Genomic DNA, 5,033 nt, shown 5'->3' on the forward strand with positions numbered 1-5,033 from the left:
AGAAACAATAGAAATATAGTGCAGAAATCAAACATTTTCCATAATATGTTATATATATCCATAAAAAAAAAAAATGCAAAAAAATATTGAAATTTAGTTTCTGAAAATTTAATACAACATAATTATTTTTTAATACTCATATATTACACAATATTTTTGAGTATAGTTACTAGGTAACGTGTTGGATATACTCAAAAATATGAAATTGTTAAAATTGGACTTTAATACTAAAGAATTAGAGTGGAATTTCCAATGTTTGTAATTTTTTAGTTACTTCTGTATTGTTCGTTATTCAAACAAGAATAAACTTTAATGCTAAAGCAATAGAGTGGAATTTCCAATGTTTGTAATGTTTGAGTTATTATTGAATTAGGTGTCCAATATGCAAAGGATAATAAACTTTAAGCTAAAGGTTTAGAGTGGATTTTCGATGTTTATAATTTTTGAGTTATTCATTATGGGATTCGGTGTTCGATATTTAAACGATCGTTATAAACTATAAAACTAAAGAATTAGAATGGAATGTCCAAAGTTTGGAACTATAAACCTTAAGTTAAACAATTAGAGTGGAATTTCCAATGTGTATAATTTTTTTAGTTAATTACAATTGGTGTTCGATATTCAAATGGGAATTATGAACTTTAATACTAAATCGTTAGAGTGGAATTTCCAGTGTTTGTTATTTTTGAGTTATTCATTAATACATCGGTGTTCGATATTCAAATGAGAATTATAAACTTTAAAATTAAGGGGATTAAGGTTGAATTTCCGATGTTTGTAATTTTTGAGTTTTTCATTGTTACATTGAGTATTCTATATTCAAACGAGAATTATAAACTTTAATTCTAATTCTTTAGAGTGGAAATTCCAATGTTTGTAATATTTTAGTTACTTCATTATTGCACTAGATGTGCGATATACAAACGAGAATTTGTCTCTTTCTACAATTAATGTTAGAAAGAGAGGCACATGTACAAATTGTGTTCGGCCAAGTGTGAAATAGTCAAGTTTCAACCAAAGTTATAGAAAAAAAAGGCTGCTTGCATTGACTGTCCGTGTTTTTTTTTTAATATTTTTTTTTATTAGGCTAAGGAATATTGTAAATATTTAATTGTTTTTAGATGATAGACAATACATGTGTGTTGTTATTGTGTATGTTAGTTATATATTTGTGCAAGGTGTAAAAGTATATATGAGCAACTTAACAATTTGACCGACTTTCAAAAAGAGAGTTTTTTTTTATTATTCTTAGGGTGTTTCTTTATAGCGCAATTTTTTTTGTTCTCCCCGGTTATACGGTGTTTTTATTTTATTAATTAAATCTAGTTTTTTTAAAATTGTGAATTAAGTAACTCTGTAAGTAAATAAAAAAAACTAAATGACATTAATATTAAACTATTACAGTTTAAACTAAAGTAATTATAATTTTCAAAGTCAATTATCATTTAACACACTGGTATTTTGTGCGTCCATAGGCTACGGCTAAGATGGGCCGTATGCTTGTTTACCACCATAGTAGATTTTAGGCGATTATGAACGTCAAATTCTTATATTATTAATTTTACCCTACCAGCGTTAGTTTAATACCAATGTCATCATAGTCAAAGATTCAGTTTTTAAGACTATATTTAAATATAAAAAGCAAATGAAGATAAAATGACCGTAAATATACTTTTACACCCTGCATATAACGTTCCAATGATATTATTGCTGAAAAAAAAAATACACCCTAATATTATGAATGTTTACATAAAAAAAATAGTTTTTTATATTTAATTTAATTTGTACCGCCATTTTTTTTTTTATAAAATTTGTATTACTATCGCAGAACAGGAAAACAGAATATTAAAAGTGGATATATATATATCTTAATAATATTATAAACGCGAAAGTTTGTGAGTATGGATGTTTGTTACTCTTTCACGCAATAACTACCGACTGATTTTGATGAAACTTTATAGTAATATAGCTTATGCATCTGAATAACACATAGGTTATATATTTTTTTAATTTAATGCTGGAGAAACTGGCTATTCTAGTATATATATATATAATTTTTTTCGAAATCGACATATAAGCTGAGATTATTATAATAATAATAATCTCAGGACAATTCACACAGCGCCATCTAGAACCAAGTTAAGCTAGCTAAAGCTTGTGTTATGGGTACTAGATAACTGATACATATAGATATTTTTTTTTCATAAATACATACATAGAAAATACCCAGACCGATACAAACAATCATACTCATGAATACAATTGTTTGTGCCGTGCGAGGAATCGAAGCCGCAACCATCGGACGTAAAGCGGTGTCCTAGACCGCTAGGCCACCGAGGTCGTCAAGTTTATATGTATATTCTTTCACAGAAGAAAGTATGTGCGTGTAAAGATAGACAAAGAACGAGAATTTTGTTTGTATTCTTTTCTGTTCTGTGGTTTTAATAAGTAAATTGGTATTCATTCTGACACAGTGTTCAATTGTAGCGTTGTAAGGACATATCTGATGTACCTGATGAGTGACAGGTATTGAGGGTATTATAAGGAAAAATTATACAAAGAAAAACGGAGTCAAAGATATGTCAAATTTAAAAATAATATAAAAATTACGGAGTAGCTTGGTACACATTGTACTAATCCATTTTTTTCGGACTACTCTAATGCTGTTGGCCGTTGGCCTTTACAGCTTCACCGGACGATACGGGGCGAGTGCAGATGGCACTCCAAACCAAAGGAAGGACTTATGGAGCGGCTGAAGGCCAACTCCCGCCTGACGGATATAACTTTAGTCTGGCACCACTAGGGGTTCGAACCTCGGCTCAGGCCGTCGTAATATCGATCCCCGTTTGAATTGGACGGGGGATCGATCGGAGGGGACTAATCCAATGTAACAAAAACGTTATAAGAAGAATGAGCAAGAAACTTGTGTTGTTCTCCCCCCCCCCCCCCCCCCCCCCCCCCCCCCCCCCCCCCCCCCCCCCCCCCCCCCCCCCCCCCTATGCCCCAAAGATCGGGGGGTGGGGGAGGTTCTGCACATGCTCCCCTAATGCTGGTGGAAATGCCACCAGAGTCAGAATAAAATAGAAGAATTCATGTAAACTGAAAATTAAGCACTTTTACATTGTAAGGAATTAAGTTTTTCTTCTACCACTCATTCGGAAAGATGTCCAAAGAAGACATGATAAGAACGAGCAAGGAACTTGCGTGTGGCTCTTTTAAAAAATTAATGTAACTTTATATTGTATTTAAATATGTGTAAATACAAAATAGAGAAGCTAAAATAAAAGCTACAAAATAGAGGAGACGTCTGATTTGATGGCATCTCCGAACGGCAAAATAATAGCCCTGTACAATTCACACAGCACCATCTAGTCCCAATCTGAGCAGAATTTGTTATTGTTACTAGACAACTGGTAGAAATTATTAGATTTTTGTAAATACATACATAAATGACAACCATACCGATACAAACAGTTATACTCAATACAAATGTTTGTACTGTATGAGGAATCGAACCCGCGACCATCGGAAAGTAAGGCGGTGAGCTATACCGCTAAACCACCGAGGCGCCTGTATAGTTTATAAAATTGTCTGTTATAGCGTTTAGTTGGTACTTTAATTAGATTTTTATTTCTAAATTTTAAACTTTCGTGTTTCATAAAACATTATTTATATTGTTACCTGCCTTTAGGGGCCGTTCAAGTATTACGTAAGCACTATAGGGGGGCGGGGGACTTTTCTTTGCTTATTTTGGATGACATGGGGGTGGGGGAGTCTGTATGATGATTACGTCATCGGTCGTAATTTAATTTTTTACACGAATGGCAACCCTCACATTGTCTTTGCTAAAAAAACAATACATTAATTGAGAAATGTTTACGTAAGCATGGGGGGAGGGGATAAGAGCTTTGCTTACTTTTGCTGACAAGGGGGATGGGGGGTAAATAATTGTGATAAATCTGCTTACGTAATACTTGAACAGCCCCTTACACGTACGCTATTTCTCCGCGCGAATCGTCTTTTACGCAACAAAGAGTGTGCATGTACATGTAGACAAAGAGAACGAGAGAGACAGCACACGCAAACAGTGAGCGCATCCCCGCGTACAACGATACCGAGGGATTTAGCGGGTTTTTGTAATAAGTAATTGTCATTGTAAAATGACGGACAATTAACTATGGAGCAAAGACAATTATAGAGTTATTGCTAAATTATAAGTCTATAATGTGTCTTTGGAAAATAAAATGACATGAATGAAATACACGCGAAAGAGTGAATAAAAAAATAGTAAATATCAATCGCTCCCGTTTGCGCACGCGCTCCTGAAATGACGTGAAAGAACGCGCGTGAAAGACTGTGTCGTAAAAGCAGCTGTAAATCGGGTCTTAATATTAACGTTTTGACTAGGTTGCACTAGCCGTAATAAAGGTATAACATCGGGAGAGGTCACGAGCTGACTATAACATGGAGAGAAGTCGCGAGCTGACTATAACATAGAGAGGTTACAAGCTGACTATAACATAGAGACAGGTTACGAGCTGACTATAACATAGAGACAGGTCACGAGCTGACTATAACATAGAGACAGGTTACGAGCTGACTATAACATAGAGACAGGTTACGAGCTGACTATAACATAGAGACAGGTTACGAGCTGACTATAACATAGAGACAGGTTACGAGCTGACTATAACATAGAGACAGATTACGAGCTGACTATAATATAGAGAGAGGTTACGAGCTGACTATAACATAGAGACAGGTTACGAGCTGACTATAACATAGAGACAGGTTACGAGCTGACTATAATATAGAGACAGGTTACGAGCTGACTATAACATAGAGAGAGGTTACGAGCTGACTATAACATAGAGACAGGTTACGAGCTGACTATAACATACAGGTTACGAGCTGACTATAACATAGAGACAGGTTACCAGCTGACTATAACATAGAGACAGGTTACGAGCTGACTATAACATAGAGACAGGTTACGAGCTGACTATAACATAGAGACAGGTTACGAGCTGACT

This window comes from Achroia grisella, unplaced genomic scaffold (genome assembly GCF_030625045.1).
Source record: "Achroia grisella isolate CSIRO2021 unplaced genomic scaffold, CSIRO_AGI_Agris_v1 utg461, whole genome shotgun sequence".
NCBI lineage: Eukaryota > Metazoa > Arthropoda > Insecta > Lepidoptera > Pyralidae > Achroia > Achroia grisella.